Here is a 9,185-nt window from a genome sequence, read left to right as displayed (position 1 = left end):
TGCGCGCTAATTTATAATTTTCGCGTATCAAGCACCTACTCCACCTCTCTCTCTTCTTCTTCAACCATTCACCAATCACCTCAATACCTCTTCTCCCAAAATCCCTCACCTATCAAATCCCACCATTATCTTCACTACTCACATCCATCCTTCATAAAACCCCACCTACCTTACCATTCAAATTCAAACCACTTTCCCACCCAAACCCACCCATAATGGCCGAACCATACCCCCTTCTCCACTCCTATATAAACCCATCTTCACTCCTTCATTTTCACACAACATACACACTACTTCTCCCCCTTGGCCGAAACACTAAGCCCCCTCCATCTCCTCTATTTCTTCTTCTTCTACTCTCTTCTTTCTTCTTTTGCTCGAGGATGAGCAAACCTTCTAAGTTTGCTGTGTGGTATGCGAAATTGTTACTCAGAATTTGTTGCTCGTTCTCTCCCTAGCAATGGCGCCAAAACTGGTGCACAATACCATGGTCCAAACATAACTTCACAACTTCGCACAACTAACCAGCAAGTGTACTGGATCGTCCAAGTAATAAAACCTTACGTGAGTAAGGGTTGATCCCACGGAGATTGTCGGTATGAAGCAAGCTATGGTCACCTTGTAAATCTCAGTCAGGCGGATATCAAATGGGTATGGAGTTTTCGAATAATGATAATAAATAAATAGAAAAGATAGAAATACTTATGTAATTTATTGGTGAGAATTTCAGATAAGCGTATAGAGATGCTTTCGTTCCTCTGAACTTTTGCTTTCCTGCTGTCTTCATCCAATCAGTCCTACTCCTCTCCATGGCAAGCTTTCTGTAAGGGCATCACCGTTGTCAATGGCTACATCCCATCCTCTCTGTGAAAATGGTCCAAATGCTCTGTCACGGCATGGCTAATCATCTGGAGGTTCTCGATCATACTGGAATAGGATTTACTATCCTTTTGCGTCTGTCACTACGCCCAGCACTCGCGAGTTTGAAGTTCGTCACAGCCATCCCTTCCCAGATCCTACTCAGAATACCACAGACAAGGTTTAGACTTTCCGGATCTCAGGAATGGCCATCCATGGGTTCTAACTTATACCATGAAGACGCTAATAACTCGGACTTGGTCCCCTGTATTAGATATCCAAGAGATATTCATTCTAGCTTGTTTGCATGTAGAACGGAAGTGTTTGTCAGGCACGCGTTCATAAGTGAGAATGATGATGAGCGTCACATAATCATCACATTCATCATGTTCTTGGGTGCAAATGGATATCTTAGAAGCGGAATAAGTTGAATGGAATAGAAAACAGTAGTACTTTACATTAATTCATGAGGAACAGCAGAGCTCCACACCTTAATCTATGGAGTGTAGAAACTCTACTGTTGAAAAATACATAAGTGAAAGGTTCAGGCATGGCCGAGAGGCCAGCCCCCAAAACGTGATCAATAGATCAAAAGATACAATCCAGGATCAATCCAAAGATCGTAAGATGAAAATACAATAGTAAAAAGTCCTATTTATACTAATCTAGTTACTAGGGTTTACAGAAGTAAGTAATTGATGCATAAATCCACTTTCGGGGCCCACTTGGTGTGTGCTTGGGCTGAGCTTGAATGTTACACGTGCAGAGGCTCTTTTTGGAGTTGAACGCCAGGTTGTAACGTGTTTTTGGCGTTCAACTCTGGTTCGTGACGTGTTTCTGGCGTTTAACTCCAGACTGCAGCGTAGAACTGGCGTTCAACGCCCTTTTGTGTCATCTAAACTCGGCCAAAGTATGGACTATTATATATTGCTGGAAAGACCTGGATGTCTACTTTCCAACGCAATTAGAAGCGCGCCATTTTGAGTTCTGTAGCTCCAGAAAATTCACTTTGAGTGCAGGGAGGTCAGAATCCAACAGCATCAGCAGTCCTTCTTCAACCTCTGAATCTGATTTTTACTCAAGTCCCTCAATTTCAGCCAGAAAATACCTGAAATCACAGAAAAACATATAAACTCATAGTAAAGTCCAGAAATGTGAATTTAACATAAAAACTAATGAAAAACATCCTTAAAAGTAACTAGATCCTACTAAAAACATACTAAAAATAATGCCAAAAAGCGTATAAATTATCCGCTCATCACAACACCAAACTTAAATTGTTGCTTGTCCCCAAGCAACTGAAAATCAAATAGGATAAAAAGAAGAGAATATACTATAAATTCCAAACTATCAATGAAACATAGCTCCAATCAGATGAGCGGGACTTGTAGCTTTTTGCCTCTTGAATAGTTTTGGCATCTCACTTTATCCATTGAAGTCCAGAATGATTGGCATCTATAGGAACTCAGAGTTCAGATAGTGTTATTGATTCTCCTAGTTCAGTATGTTGATTCTTGAACACAGTTACTTTATGAGTCTTGGCCGTGGCCCTAAGCACATTGTTTTTCAGTATTACCACCGGATACATAAATGCCACAGACACATAACTGGGTGAACCTTTTCAGATTATGACTCAACTTTGCTAAAGTCCCCAATTAGAGGTGTCCAGGGTTCTTAAGCATACTCTTCTTTTGCTTTGGACCTTGACTTTAACCACTCAGTCTCAAGTTGTCACTTGACACCTTCACGCCACAAGCACATGGTTAGGGACAGCTTGGTTTAGCCGCTTAGGCCAGGATTTTATTCCTTTAGGCCCTCCTATCCACTGATGCTCAAAGCCTTGGGATCCTTTTTATTACCCTTGTCTTTTGGTTTTAAGGGTTATTGGCTTTTTTGCTCTTGCCTTTTGGTTTTAAGAGCTTTTGGCTTTTTCTGCTTGCTTTTTCTTTTTCTATTTTTTTTCGCTCTCTTTTTTTTTCTGCAAGCTTTTGTATTCACTGCTTTTTCTTGCTTCAAGAATCATTTTTATGATTTTTCAGATTATCAAATAACATGTCTCCTTGTCATCATTCTTTCAAGAGCCAACATATTTAACATTCTTAAACAACAACTTCAAAATACATATGCACTGTTCAAGCATTCATTCAGAAAACAAGAAGCATTGTCACCACATCAATATAATTAAACTAAGTTCAAGGATAAATTCGAAACTCATGTACTTCTTGTTCTTTTGAATTAAAACATTTTTCATTTAAGAGAGGTGATGGATTCATAGGACATTCATAACTTTAAGACATAGTTACTAAATACTAATGATCATGTAATAAGACACAAACATGGATAAGCACTTAACATAAAGAAAATGAAAAACAGAGAATGTAAGAACAAGGAATGAGTCCACCTTAGTGATGGTGGCGTTTACTCCTTGAGGAACCAATGATGTCCTTGAGCTCTTCTATATCTCTTCCTTGTCTTTGTTGCTCCTCCCTCATTGCTTTTTGATCTTCTCTAATTTCATGAAGGATGATGGAGTGCTCTTGATGTTCCACCCTTAATTGTCCCATGTTGGAACTTAATTCTCCTAGGGAGGTGTTGATTTGCTCCCAATAGTTTTGTGGAGGAAAATGCATTTGAGGCATCTCCGGGATCTCATGGTGATGAGCTTCATGCGTCTCTTGAGATCCATGAATGGGCTCTCTTGCTTGCTCCATCCTTTTCTTAGTGATGGGCTTCTCTTCCTCAATAGGAATGTCTCCTTCTATGAAAGCTCCAACTGAGTAACATAGATGGCAAATAAGATGAGGAAAAGCTAGTCTTGCCCAGGGAGAGGGCTTTTCGGCTATTTTGTAGAGTTCAAGGGAGATGACTTCATGAACTTCTACTTTCTCTCCAATCATGATGCTATGAATCATTATGGCCCGATCCACAGTAACTTCAGATCGGTTGCTAGTGGGGATGATGGAGCGTTGGATGAACTCTAACCATCCTCTAGCCACAGGCTTAAGGTCCAGTCTTCTAAGTTGAACCGGTTTGCCTTTTGAGTCAATCTTCCATTGAGCTCCTTCCACACATATGTCCACGAGGACTTGGTCCAACCTTTGATCTTAGTTGACTCTCCTTGTGTAGGGGCGTGCGTCTCCTTGCATCATAGGCAAGTTGAACGCCAACCTCACATTTTCCAGACTAAAATCTAAGTATTTCCCCCGAACCATTGTAATATAATTCTTTGGATTCGGGTTCTTACTTTGATCATGGTTCCTAGTGATCCATGCATTGGCATAGAATTCTTGAACCATTAGAATTCTGACTTGTTGGATGGGTTTTGTTAAAACTTCCCAACCTCTTCTTTGGATTTCATGTCAGATTTCCGGATACTCATTTCTCTTGAGTTTGAAAAGGGACCTCGGGGATCACCTTCTTCTTGGCCACAACATCATAGAAGTGGTCTTGATGAGATTTGGAGATGAATCTTTCCATCTCCCATGACTCGGAGGTGGAAGCTTTTGTCTTCCCTTTCCCTTTTCTAGAGGATTCTCCGGTCTTAGGTGCCATCAATGGTAATGAAAAAACAAAAAGCTTATGCTTTTACCACACCAAACTTAGAATATTGCTCGCCCTCGAGCAAGAGAAGAAAGAATAGATGAAGAAGAAGAAGAAAATATGGAGGAGAGGAGGGAGAGTTTATGAGGAAGGTTTATAGGGAAGAGTGGATGGATGTGAGTGGTGAAGTGGTGATAGGGAAGAGAGATTGAGGTGATTGGTGGAGAGTTTTGGGGAAGAGTGTTTATTGGGAAGAGAGGATGAACATTGAGAAGAGGGGAGAGAGTGAGTGGTGGGGGGTGGGAATCCTGTGGGGTCCACAGATCCTGAGGTGTCAAGGAATTTCATCCCTGCACCAATTAGGCATGTAAAATGCCTTTGCATGCAATTCTGGTGTTTAAACACCGAATTGATGCTTGTTCTGGGCGTTCAGTGCCCAGATGCTTGTTTCTGGCGTTCAGCGCCAGCTCTTCCTCAGTGTGCATTTCTGGCGTCTGAACGCCAGGATGCTGCTTGTTTCTGGCGTTCAATGCCAGATCCATGCTCTGTTCTGGCGTTGAACGCCAGCCAGATGCTCCTTACTGGCGTTTAAACGCCAGTGAGATCCTCCTCCAGGGTGTGATTTTTCTTCTGCTGTTTTTGATTCTGTTTTTGATTTTTCTATTTATTTTGTGACTCCACATGATCATGAACCTAATAAAACATGAAATAACAATAAAAATAAAATTAGATAAATAAAAATTGGGTTGCCTCCCAACAAGCGCTTCTTTAATGTCAATAACTTGACGGTGAGCTCTCATGGAGCCTCACAGATGTTCAGAGCATTGTTGAGACTTCCCAACACCAAACTTAGAGTTTGACTGTGGGGGCTCTGGTTGACTCTGTTTTGAGAGAAGCTTAATGTGCCTCTTTTCCATGTTTACAGAAGGATGTCCTTGAGTTTTAAACTCAAGGGAGTCCTCATTCAATTGAAGGACTAGTTCACCTCTGTTAACATCAATCACAGCTCTTGCTGTGGCTAGGAAGGGTCTTCCAAGGATGATGGATTCATCCTCATCCTTCCCAGTATCTAGGATTATGAAATCAGCAGGGATGTAAAGGCCTTCAACCTTTACTAATATGTCCTCTACTTGTCCATAAGCCTGTTTTCTGGAATTGTCTGCCATCTCTAATGATATTTTAGCAGCTTGCACCTCACAGATTCCCAATTTCTCCATTACAGAGAGTGGCATGAGGTTTATTCCTGATCCAAGGTCACATAGAGCCTTCTCAAAGTCATGGTGCCTATGGTACAAGGTATTAGGAACTTTCCAGGATCCTGTTTCTTCTGAGGCAATCTCAGTTGATCCAATGCATTTAGTTCATTGGTGAATAGGGGAGGTTCATCTCCCCAAGTCTCTTTACCAAATAAATTGGCATTCAGCTTCATGATTTCACCAAGAAACTTGGCAACTTCCTCTTCAGTAACATCCTCATTCTCTTCAGAAGAAAAATACTCATCAGAGCTCATGAATGGCATAAGGAGGTTCAATGGAATCTCTATGGTCTCTAGATGAGCCTCAGAGTCCTTTGGTTCCTCAAAGGGATACTCCTTATTGATCACTGGACGTCCCAGGAGGTCTTCCTCACTGGGATTCACGTCCTCAACCTCCCTTACAGGTTCGGCCATGGTAATTAATTCAATGGCCTTGCACTCTCCTTTTGGATTTTCTTCTGTATTGCTTGGGAGAGTACTAGGAGGGATTTCAGTGATCATTTTATTCAGCTGGCCCACTTGTGCCTCCAAATTTCTAATGGAGGACCTTGTTTCATTCATGAAACTCACAGTGGCCTTAGATATATCAGAGACTAAGTTTGCTAAATTAGAGGTATTTTGTTCAGAGTGCTCTGTCTGTTGCTGAGTGGATGATGGAAAAGGCTTGCTATTGCTAAACCTGTTTCTTCTACCATTATTAAAGCCTTGTTGAGGCTTTTCTTGATCCTTCCATGAGAGATTTGGGTGATTTCTCCATGAGGGATTATAGGTGTTTCCATAAGGTTCACCCATGTAATTTACCTCTGCTATTGCAGGGTTCTCAGGATCATAAGCTTCTTCTTCAGAAGATGCCTCTTGAGTACTGTTGGATGCAGGTTGCATTCCATTCAGATTCTGAGAAATCATATTGACTTGCTGAGTCAATATTTTATTCTGGGCCAATATGGCATTCAGAGTATCAATTTCAAGAACTCCCTTCTTCTGAGGTGTCCCATTACTCACAGGATTCCTCTCAGGAGTGTACATGAACTGGTTATTAGCAACCATGTCAATGAGTTCTTGAGCTTCTGCAGGCATTTTCTTTAGGTGAATGGATCCACCTGCAGAAGTATCCAATGACATCTTAGCTAATTCAGACAGACCATCATAGAATATATCCAGGATGGTCCATTCTGAGAGCATATCAGAAAGACACTTTTTGGTCAGTTCCTTGTATCTCTCCCAAGCTTCGTAGAGGGATTCACCTTCCTTCTGTCTGAAGGTTTGAACATCCACTCTAAGCTTACTCAGCTTTTGAGGAGGAAAGAACTTGGCTAAGAAAGCCTTGACTAGCTTATCCCAAGAGTTTAGGCTATCTTTGGGTTGAGAGTCCAACCACACTCTAGCTCTGTCTCTTACAGCAAACGGGAAAAGTATGAGCCTGTAGACTTCAGGATCTACTCCATTAGTCTTAACAGTATCACAAATCTGCAAAAATTTAGTTAAGAACTGAAAAGGATCTTCAGATGGAAGTCCATGAAACTTGTAGTTTTGCTGCATCAGAGAAACTAATTGAGGTTTCAGCTCAAAATTGTTTGCTCCAATGGCAGGAATTGAGATGCTTCTTCCATGTAAATTGGAATTAGGTGCAGTGAAGTCACCAAGCATTCTCCTTGCATTATTATTATTTTCGGCTGCCATATCCTCTTCCTGTTCGAAAATTTCTGTAAGGTTATTTATGGATTGTTGTATTTTAGCTTCTCTCAGTTTCCTCTTCAGAGTCCTTTCAGGTTCAGGGTCTGCTTCAACAAGAATGTTCTTGTTCTTGCTCCTGCTCATATGAAAAAGAGGGAACAGAAAAATAATAATAATAGGGATCCTTTTTACCCAGGTATAGAGGTTCCCCTTTGTGAGTAGAAGAAGAAAAGAATGTAATGTAAAGAAGAGAAGAGGAAAAACTCGAACACAGAGAGGGAGGTAGTGTTCGAATTTTTGGATGGGAGAGAAGTGTTAGTAGATGAATAAATAAATAGAAGGAGATGAGAGAGAAGGATTTTCGAAAATTAAAAGAAGAAATAAATTAAAATTTAAATTTGAATCAATTAGTTAATTAAAAAGAATTTTTGAAAATGAGGGAGGGTATTTTCAAAAATTAGAGAGAGAGAGAGAGTTAGTTATGTAGTTTTGAAAAAGATAAGAAACAAACAAAAAGTCAATTAGTTAGTTGAAAAAGATTTGAAAATCAATTTTGAAAAGATAAGAAGATAAGAAGTTAGAAAAGATATTTGAAAATCAAATTTTTGAAAAAGATAAGATTTAGAAAAAAGATATGATAGAAAGATATGATTAGAATTAGTTTTGAAAAAGATTTGATTTTTAAAATCATAATTAATGACTTGACTCACAAGAAATCACAAGATATGATTCTAGAACTTAAAGTTTGAATTTTTCTTGACAAACAAGTAATAAACTTGAAATTTTTGAATCAAAACATTAATTAATGAGAATATTTTCGAAAATTATAAGATAAAATTAAGAAAAGATTTTTAAAAAATATTTTTAAAATTTTCGAAAATAAATAAGAAAAATGAAAAAGATTTGATTTTTGAAAAAGATTTTGAAAAAGATAAGATTTTTAAATTGAAAATTTGATTTGACTCATAAGAACAACTAGATTTTAAAAATTTTTGAAAAAGTCAATCCAAATTTTCGAAATTTATGAGTGAAAAAGGAAAGATATTTTTTTTATTTTTGAATTTTTAATGATGAGAGAGAAAAACATAAAAAAATGACTCACAACATGAAAATTATGAATCAAAACACATGATGCATGCAAGAACACTATGAATGTCAAGATGAACACCAAGAACACTTTGAAGATCATGATGAACATCAAGAACATATTTTTGAAAAATTTTCAATGCAAAGAAAACATGCAAGACACCAAACTTAGAAATCTTTCATGTTCAGACACTATGAATGCAAAATGCACATGAAAAATAAGAAAAGACACAAAACAAGAAAACATCAAGATCAAACAAGAAGACTGGCCAGGAACAACTTGAAGATCATGAAGAACACTATGAATACATGAATTTTCAAAAAATGCATAAAATTTTTAGAAAAAATGCAATTGACACCAAACTTGAAATTGACTCAAGACTCAAACAAGAAACACAAAATAATTTTTTTTATTTTTATGATTTTATGAATTTTTTTTTGGATTTTTCAAAAATTAATGTGAAAAAGAAAAATAAGGATTCCAAAATTTTTAATATGAATTCCAGGAATCTTGTACTCTTAGTCTAAAGCTCCAATATGAGGGTTAGGCATGGCTTAATAGCCAGCCAAGCTTTAGAAGTAAATTAGGTGGATCAGGAACAACAGCAGGTGGATTAGCAACAACTGGCTTGCTCTTGATAATGTTGGGTTGGAAGCCCCAGTCCAAATAAATTTAGACATGGCTTTACAGCCAGCCAGGCTTCACATGCTTCATGAAACTCTAGAATTCATTCTTAAAAAATTTTAGAATGATTTTCGAAAACAGATGAGAAAT

At 38.5% G+C, this 9,185-nt stretch overlaps 1 non-coding gene across 1 annotated transcript; it reads left to right on the top strand.

The window, feature by feature from the left end:
• The first annotated feature begins 6,826 nt into the window (after positions 1 to 6,826).
• LOC112739190 (small nucleolar RNA R71) lies at positions 6,827 to 6,934 on the top strand. Its single transcript, XR_003170127.1, has one exon. It is a non-coding gene; the product is annotated as a small nucleolar RNA R71 (small nucleolar RNA).
• The last annotated feature ends 2,251 nt before the right edge of the window (positions 6,935 to 9,185 follow it).

The sequence above is a fragment of the Arachis hypogaea genome, chromosome 13 (genome assembly GCF_003086295.3).
Source record: "Arachis hypogaea cultivar Tifrunner chromosome 13, arahy.Tifrunner.gnm2.J5K5, whole genome shotgun sequence".
Lineage (NCBI taxonomy): Eukaryota > Viridiplantae > Streptophyta > Magnoliopsida > Fabales > Fabaceae > Arachis > Arachis hypogaea.
Note: the sequence above shows the minus strand (reverse complement) of the source record. Positions and strands in the feature narration are given on the sequence as shown.